We start from the raw sequence: 10,417 nt of genomic DNA on the forward strand, positions 1-10,417 counted from the left end.
GAGCGACTATGCCATTACAGTTGTTGGATGATCTTGACAGATGTGACACTTAATAAATTCGTTCGGAAACTTAATAATGGGTAGGATGGAATTGGATTTCCCAATTCAACCATGTGCATTTAATTGTAGCAAGAGGTAATTAAAATTTGGCTATTATATTAGGTAGTTATCAGGGAAAAAATAGCTTTTTGCAAAACAACCACCACACCATCCTCTTGATATATCTTGCATATAGAAGTAGGTCTGTTATACCTTTCCTTGTGTGATTTGCCAATACATTCAAAGTATTGACCCTTCTTGGCTGCAATGTTTCATGTTGCAGATTTTATACGATGAGTGAGTGGTACGATGTAGGGTTACGATGTCTATACTCGACATTTTCCTATGGTGTTGATGGACTTCATGGAGATTTTATTTGCTTTTCTACTGCATTTTGTTTGTATGCTAGCATGAGCTATGCAGGTATGTATTACATTAAATTCTGGATCTATGATGTAATATTATGACATGTGGTTTATTCTTGATATTACATCTTGTACTGTGTGTGTGCTAGCTATTGATCCAGGGACTAGCACAGTGAGCACAGAGACATCGAATCTTATCAGGTTCGGGTCGTTACACCCCAGTTGCAAATTTTTTTGGGATCTGACCCTTTTTGCTATCGCCATTGGCCTTGGCGGTAGGGTTGCATAGCCTAGTATTACCCTACCGCCATGGGTGTTGGCGGTAGATGCATGCAATTTGGTCGCCTGTGCCCTGTCTAGCTAGCGGTGTAGGTGTGGTCCATTAATTAATTAAGTGTGCATGAGCATGCATGCATGTGCATGAAGAAAGAATGGGAGAGAGAGAGGTGAGTGCATGTCCTGGGCATGGCCCTGCCACTCTGCCAGTGCAGAGGCTTTGACGGACACAGGCACCCATCCTGTCAATGTACTAGTAGTGCGTTGCTATTCGTGTTTGTTCTGCCATGTTTGCCTGTCAAACCCATTTGAGAAAGGGAGAAAAAGAGAGAGTGGCATAGTGTGCATGTGACCAAACATCATGTTATGGGCAGGAAGCATGATGCGGAGCATCCCATGGTCATCCCCATGTACACTTCGACTACTCTCCATACCCCAAGAGGACATATGACGAGACCTCGAACATACGCCATTGGGCACAAGGTGAACTCCCTCCTCTTCGAACCGTCACTTTCCACATGTGAGACATGGCTACTACCTCATGCATGGACCTTGCATACACTCAGGTACAACCGAGACAACCATGGAGGATCCAAGGACTAAGGCCAAGCATGGAAGAGGAGAAGGAAGAAGAAGCAGGGACAAGCTTCTGGAAAGCCCGAACCTTCCGGCCTGCCCGGAACCTCCGGCCCCCGGAGTCCAGATGATAGAGGCGAGGGTGTCCCGATCTTTCGATGAGATGATAACTATCGATTTGGTGGAGACGACTTTGACGATCCGACTACAAACGTGCACGACGTTGCAACCGATAATTCAACTATGCAAGCAATGAAAAGAAAATTGCAAAGGCTCAGACTGGCTTGGACCAAGGATGAATAGATCTAACTCTTTTTTGTGGCTTTTTCTTGGACAATAGGTAAGAAAATAAATCTAATATTGGAAAACTGGAAATTCTCACCGAGCAACCTAAAAACTGATACCACTTGATAGAGGCGAGGGTGTCCCGATCTTTCGATGAGATGATAACTATCGATTTGGTGGAGACGACTTTGACGATCCGACTACAAACGTGCACGACGTTGCGCCTTAGCAATCGCTAAACCAATCTCCTGAGGTTATTGACCACGCCGGAGCACGATCAACCTGACCACGAAGGTCTATTCCTGCAAGCAATCGAAGAACGAGCAAGAATATGATAAAAGCAATCTGAATATTGCGAATATATATGAAGTATTGATAAAGGTGGGGATCCGTAAGCGGTCTTGGTCTGGTCGTTGGACACAAACGAAGTACACAAAGTTGCAATGGCTAACTTTTAACTAAACAAATCCCAAGGAAAAGCTACTAGATGGATCTACTTATATAGGAGCAAGGGTTTGCGGCCAAGGAGGTGGGAGGACGTCCCAAGGCAGCCTAAAACTAAATCTAGGTCGTACAAGGCCAATGGGCCCAAGTAGAGGTGATGTAACACCTTTGGACTTGTAGTTTGACTCGGATTCTGCTGCAGCATCAGATTGTTTCGTCCACAACTCAACGCTCCGGACGAATTTGAAGGTGATTCCAATTGGGTTGGAAAGCGCACGAAATCTAGTTTCCAACAAAAAAAGAATCACCCAATTCGGAGTCCGTATGAAAAACTTGTGTGCGTTTTGAGTCACGTATGTCTGTGTAGTCCGAATCTGAATCCAGAACGTGAGAGACTTGGACTCTATCTTCTCTTGGGCCAAAAGTGACGTGAGAGAACTTTTTGGACAGCAAATAAACATCTCTTTCTTCCTTATCTTCATATGTGGATTGTACAAATGTCCCATACACCTGCAATTAGACAAAACACAAAAGTGTGTGAAGTATTTTTGTTCTGGATAACATAAATAGATTATTGAATAGTTTGCACTAGAAATCACCTGGCAAATATGCATATATGCAATATTTTTGGTCATATCCAAGGTAGTCATGTCCTCATCACCAGACCAGCCCCGAGCGCGCCAACTCTCTAGTTAGCCCGGAACCTGCCCGGAACTTCCGGCCCCGCCCGGAACTTCCGGCCTGCCTGTGCGCAGAGAACGGGCCAACGGCCCATGTATCCCCCTCTCACTTACCCCTTCGTGGGCTAGCACTATATATACTCCCCCACCTCCTCCTAGTTAGATTTAGCATTGGTTTAGCTCATATTTGTGTGAGAGCCTTGCTCATCCACTTGGTTACTTCTCCTCAGAGCTCACGACCTCTTCGGAGAAGATCCCCCAAGCGGATTCAAGACCCCTTTCTAGGGAAGACCATCAAGACCTCCGTACGGAGAAGAACGGTTCCTTTGTATTGGATCTCGTGTATCTCTTTGTGTTCGGTGATCTAGCACTCGTGTGATTGATTCTATGTCGGTTTCATGATTCCTCTCGTTCTCCCCGTGTTTTTCCCCCGAGTTCTTTCGCGTATTCTTCATGATTCCCCGTAGGATCCTCTCCAACGTGAAAGATCGTCCACCTAGGGTTTCGCCCTACATCATCTTGGTATCATGAGCCACATTGATCACGTTTTTGGAGCCCCTACCCCTCTTTTTCTAGCTTGATTTTGTTGTTTTCGTCCTAAATCCGAAAATCCCCACCAAAAATAGCCCCCAAATTTTTTTGTGATTTGTTGGTTTTGATGATGTTTTGTTGATTTTGATCCATGGATTCGCTGTGTTATGAGTGGATCTAGCATTCCCCTTGTTTTTCCCCATTTACATCCACGAAATCGTCTCAATTTTGCCCCGGGAAATCGTGTTTTTCTGCCCCAGTTCTCAAATCTGGAATTTAGGGTTCGTCCCGGAAGATATTCCACGACCCCCGGAACTTCCGGCCTCCCCCGGAACTTCCGTCCCCCGGAACTTCCGTCCTTACCCGGAACTTCCGGGCTAAACAGAAAGTTTACCCAAAGTCCCCCGGCACTTCTTCGGCGACCCCCGGAACTTCTGGCCACCCCCGGAACTTCCGGCCCTAACCCGGGAACTTCCGGCCTAACCAGAAAGTTTCCCCGAAATTTCAGCATCAGCCTCTTTCACCTTTTTCATCATAACTTTTCGCTCCGAACTCCAATTTGAGTGCTCTTTGGCTCGTTTTTAAGCTATCGACGTGCCCGAGGTCCTCACGTGGGTTTCACCACCATTTTACTCCATCAAATTTTTGGAACTTTGGCATCTTTGCCTAGGACTTCCACCATAACATCCGCATTGCCACCACCGACTTCCGCAACCTAACGCATTTTGATCCCCATAGCATTTGAGGTTGTTTGAGTAGTGACTTGAGTCTCCTAAGGTGTTTAGGCTACTTAGGGACGGTTGCTTATTCCTCAACCACCACCATAACTTCCCCATAGGCTTGCCCACCATACACTTCCGCCACCCCAACTTAACCCAATTTTGTTGTGTTGAGAGTTGTGTCTCCTAAGGTGTTTCGGCTACTTAGGGACGTGCTTTAAACTTTGACTCCGTGTATAGCTCATCATACGCTTCCACCACCATAACCCGGTCAACTTCGGCTACTCGAGTTTCCACCAAACTTCCGTTTTGCCAAGTGCAAACCACCACCGCATTTCCGCTACCACCATTTTGACATTTGACGTTTGAGATTTTGAGTTCGCGGTTTTTCCGTTTCCTAAGGTGTTTCGGCTACTTAGGGACGAGTCTCCATCATCTTGGTATCTACATCAAGAACACTGCTATTCATCATCGCCGGACGGTAACCTCCATATCATCTTGGTATTGTGGTATACCTCCATTGTATATTCCCCTTGCCATTGCATTGTTAACCCCTAGCCCATTTTGCGTTACTTGCCTATCGAGACTAGCCATTTGAGTATTGCCGGCAACGTTACTTGTGCACATTAGTGATCATACTTCCCATAGCATACATACCATATCATCGTGGTGCATATCTTGGTATCATATCGTGTGCCACAAGTTTGTTCCCGCATATACACAATTGCTATCTTGGTTTGTACATTGTGCAAAAGTGTCCATAGAAAAAAAAACTTTTAAGCAAAAGAAAGAGAGCAAAGAAGATTGTAAGCAAGTGCCATAGCATCATACCACATTGCATATAAGATTGTCATATCCGATCATCTTGGATCATCTTGAGAGAAACATCGGGAACCATACATACATAGCATACTTGGGATAAAAGTTGCTACATTTTGCATCTTATAGGTTGTGCACAAGTGTTGTATCCGCCTATTGAGCAATCGTGCTAGCGTCTCTCTTGAGTTGCGCAACACGAGCGTTTTCCGTGGATTCCACATTTTGTGCTCATTCCTTGGTTGCACGACCCCATTTATCTATCCGTGTGTGTGTTTCCGTGTGCCACATATTGCTATTGGTCCATTTGTTTCACTTGTGAATTTGTGAATCTCTTTCAACATTATTGACTCTTGCTAACATTTTGCATTAAATTTTTGTGCCACTATCCTCACCGAGCTCCACCATAAGCTTTACTTGTGTAGGTGTGAGAACCGACAAGAATTGGTACCAATAGTGCTATTTCATTGTCCGCATTTGAGTGAACTTGATTCATTGTCAACATCGGTCAAGGTACATTGGTATAAGTTCTTCTCTTTCTCCCACTCATATTTGCTCGAGTCTTGTGATGGATAGGAAAGGCATTTCCCCTCCGGTCCTCGACAGCAACGACGACATGAACAACTACATCACCAAAGCGTCTATCTTCGATCTACAACGACAAATGCAAGGCACACAATCAAGATTGCAAGAGCGCATCGAGAACATCTCCATCGACATTCGTCACTCCGAAGCAAGGAGAAGGGACTACATCGACAAGAAGCTTGCCGCACATAAAGAGGAGCAAGATGCAAGGATGGAGGAGATTCAGACCTTGCTCAAGTCTACTTCCCCTTCATCATCTTCAAGGCGGCGACATTTAAGACACAAGTCTTCGGAGCGCGGAAACGATGCAAGTGCAAATCGTCCTTGTCCACATCTACATGGCGACCACCATCACGTTCGTGATCCACAACGTCATGAAGGGCAAGTCACCTCCAAGGAACATGTGCACGACGACGACGAACGCCATCTACTACGAGCTCAAGCACGACAACGACATTATCATCACGAAGATGCTCCACAAGCGCAAATGCACAAGTCCCAACAAGCCCTACTTCACGCCAAGTCCAAGCTTCATGAGCACAAAAGGAGACCGCGAGACGACCACCACCAAGACGGCGCTACGGCTACAACAACCACTTTGGCATCTTCGCCAAGTGCTATCAAGGCATCTTCGCCTTTGGACGTACGGCATCTTCGCCTACTTCCCACGTGTACGCCTACATCGACTTCATCAAGTCCAAGGCGACTACCTACGAGCGAGGGCGGCACTTCCATCTTCGGAAGCCCCTCAAGGAAGATGGCCGAGCATGGGAAACGTCCTTCGGTCATGGAGACGAGCTACAAGGTGCCACATCATATGGGACTCCAACACCAAGACGGTGGCAAGACGGTCGAGCAAGGGCCATCCCCTTCGACCACGGCGACGAGCGCGAACCTCTTCTACAACATGAAGACGGCACCCATATTGGACTCATACTTCGAGTCAAGCTACGCGACCGCGCATGGAGACATTTGCACCTACATCTCTCCGACACCCACATATGTCGAGATGCCCCAAGTGCCATGTGAGGAGAGCCACCACCACATGAGTGAGATGAGTGACTCCACCATATGTGACATTGAGAGCATTCCCTATGAGAGGATGAGTGTGACCACCACTAGCCCCACACATGAGAGCATGTCATACATCCTATGTGAGGTTGAGAGCCATTTGAGTGACTCCACCAACCATATGAGTGAGTGCATCCTTGAGGGAGTGAGTGAGCCACAACACTTAGAGAGTGAGGTAGTTGAGACGGCATGTGAATCCACTATGATTTCTAACGACTTACCCTCTACTCCTAGTGTGTTTTCTTCTTTGGTGCTAGGTCTCCTACATGAGGATATACCTATCCTCGACGAGTCCATCCCTCCAATGGGAAAACCGATGGCTATGGTGGATAATGATGCACCCCCACATGGTTCCATCAAGATGAAGATGACAACGAGTGGATCTTCAACACCTCACCTACAACACATGAGCGATGCTTCAAAAGTAACATAGGTGATGGTACTTCTCTTATCCCACTAGTGGACTCTCTTGACATTGATTGCTCCCATGATGTTGACCCACCTATTCCCATGCTTCATGCTAGTGCGACTTCCTCATGTCATGACTTACCTAGTTATGATGAATATGATGATGAGCATGTTGAGTTGCCTAGTTGTGATGCTATGCTCCATAGGATATCATGTGAAAATTCTATTGGTCACATCATGTTTGATAATCCTTTGAACTTGTCATATGCTATGAGTGAGATCTCCCATATTGTATCATTACAATCTCAACATAGTAACTATGCATGCCCCATTAAAATTAATCCCATTTGCACTTATGGCATAGATGACGAGATGATGGTCATTGGCTTTTGTGTTTCATGTGATGATATTGCCATGCTTCCTTTACATGATTTGCGCAATTCACCTACTATGCCATGCCATGATCAAATTTTTCCGAATATGCATTGTTTTGAATGTTGTCAATATTCTCCATGTGATGTTGCTACTCATGCTCATGAGGAGACCCCCATAGTTTCCTCATACATATTAGGAGATCTTGATGCATTCCATACTTTGCATGATTCCCATGATTGCGTGCACCTTATGCATTCCATGAATAACAATGCTCTAGATATTGCTCGTGATGCATTACACAATTTGAGTCTCCATTATGCCATGCATAACAACAAACCTCTCATGATGGATGACATGTTTCTATATCGCGCATCTCATTTATTTGAGCATTGGATATTTTGTGCTAACCGACACATGCCCGTGCGCATCATGATGGATGATGTGTACATATACCATGCACACACAATTTTTCCTTTGTCTTTGTTTTGTGTAGGTACTCATGTATACTCGTCAACCTCTCAATCTCAAGAGTTGACGAAGCAAGCTCTTGAGAGCAAGGACGGCTTGGGATCCCGTGGACTATCCTTACCACCGTTCCCTTCACGCAACAACTACGCGCATCTCTTTTACTTGGCTCTCACACGGCTATGGGATATCTACCACTTGTCACCTTATGCCCATACTATTGTGTTCACTTTGCATGTTATGCTTGCTGCTATGCTTTTGCCATGCAATTGTGACCCTTGCTTGCATCTACCCATGATTGACCCTATGTGTATTTGCATGCTTGGTGGAGATCCTTGTTGCTATTGCCATGTTTATCATGTGGCCCATGCTATCGATGCTTGTTGTTTTGGGAGAGTCATGATGTCCCATTGCTATTTACATATGGTCTCTCGCCAATACATTGATGATATTTTTCTCATATCTTGCTTTCATGCTTGTGATATGTCATGTCCATTATTCATGCCCACTATTTGCACACATGACATGCTTGCCATAATTCCCTCTAGTATGTTGCATCTTCGCACTACTAGCTTGCTTAACTTGATCGCTATGATTGCTTGCTATGTTGCATCACCCATGTTCCACTATTACTTTCTTTCTTGGGTTGATGACATATATGCTCATGCCTCTCACATGATATATCTTGATCATTGTCTCTTGTGTCCATTAGTTGCCTCTTTCATATCCACTTGTATTGAGTGCAACCATACTATGCTTATTGATCTTGGAGACTTTGACACCTTACTTGTGATGCATGCATGTTTGATTGAGCCTATTGTATTTTGTTGTTCTCGCATCATATGCCTCCATACTATGAAATGCTCCCTTGTCCTTTCTTATGATGAGCATGATGCATACACTTGTTGGGTATCTTACCACACGAATGATACGTTTTGCACTTCTGCTAACCCTATATGTTTTTTTGAGTGTTTGCCATGTTCTTTCATTTTGAAGGATTCACAAGGCATTACCGTCATGAGACATATTGGCTATGTGAAGGCATACACGATGTGTGACACCAACATTTTCGAAATTCTCATAAAGGTGAACTCCTTCTCTTTGAGCCATCCTCAAATACGCATATTGGATGGGTCACTCTTTTATTGTTGTTTCCTTCTTGTTGTCTACATGATACATCTCGCGGACGGAGGAGCGACATTTGAAATTGCCTCTATGGACCTTCACACTGAGGAGCGCTCACACTTATTGGATGCACCTTCGGCACTCCACTCATGCCTCGACATCGAGCTTTGGTACACCAAAACCTCCATATTTGTTGATTGTGCTCATACATGTCATGTTCGATGGACATATCATACTCACCACAAGTTTGCACACCATGCATGGATTGACTCACATTATGCTTGTCTTGTTGCATCTATTTCCATGTCATCTATGATATATGAGCTTGTGCACTTCCTTAGCAAATTTGTTGTGATCTACCTTGATGGCATATTCATACATCATGATCATATTGTCCACCATCAATTGCATGATAACATACACATGTTGAGAATCCATTGCCATATTCATGCTATTGATAAACCATCTCACTATGACATCATTTTGCACCGTGGTTGCATTGATCATATTCACAACACATTTGTGTGCACAATGATTGCATGTCCTCCCATGAATGCTTTGCATCTCATTCTACATCATCTTGATAAGCTTCATGCGCTTTGTCACGACCAATCTCGTCGCCCGGACTCATTCTTACATGATGGACACTTTGTGTGTGCTAACCATTGTATTTCCGAGTGTTGCTTGTGTTTGCTCTTTGTGCATGTCTATCACTCTGGTGATACCTTGGACTACTTGGACTGCGCCATGTCTTCAACTTCGTCCAACTACAAGTCCGTCTTCCATGGTGATGAGGATCATGATCCGAGGTCGGATCTTTCCCAAGGGGGGGGGAGATGATGTGGAGCATCCCATGGTCATCCCCATGTACACTCCGACTACTCTCCATACCCTAAGAGGACATATGACGAGACCTCAAACATACGCCATTGGGCACAAGGTGAACTCCCTCCTCTTCGAACCGTCACTTTCCACATGTGAGACATGGCTACTACCTCATGCCTGGACCTTGCATACACTCAGGTACAACCGAGACGACCATGGAGGATCCAAGGACCAAGGCCAAGCATGGAAGAGGAGAAGGAAGAAGAAGCAGGGACAAGCTTCTGGAAAGCCCGGACCTTCCGGCCTGCCCGGAACTTCCGGCCCCCGGACCTTCCGGCCTGCCCGAAACCTCCGGCCCCCGGAGTCCAGACCAGCCCCGAGCGCGCCAAATCTCTTGTTAGCCCGGAACCCGGCTAGAACCTGCCCGGAACTTCCGAAGCCCGGAACTTCCGGCCTGCCTGTGCACAGAGAACGGGCCAATGGCCCATGTATCCCCCTCTCACTTACCCCTTCGTGGGCTAGCAGTACATATACTCCCCCACCTCCTCCTAGTTAGATTTAGCATTGGTTTAGCTTATATTTGTGTGAGAGCCTTGCTCATCCACTTGGTTACTTCTCCTCGGAGCTCACGACCTTTTTGGAGAAGATCCCCCAAGCGGATTCAAGACCACTTTCTAGGGAAGACCATCAAGACCTCCGTATGGAGAAGAACGGTTCCTTTGTATCCTTACCTTTGTTGACTTTGGATCTCGTGTATCTCTTTGTGTTCGGTGATCTAGCACTCGTGTGATTGATTCTATGTCGGTTTTGTGATTCCTCTTGTTCTCCCCGT

Source organism: Triticum aestivum, chromosome 2B, assembly GCF_018294505.1.
Source record: "Triticum aestivum cultivar Chinese Spring chromosome 2B, IWGSC CS RefSeq v2.1, whole genome shotgun sequence".
NCBI lineage: Eukaryota > Viridiplantae > Streptophyta > Magnoliopsida > Poales > Poaceae > Triticum > Triticum aestivum.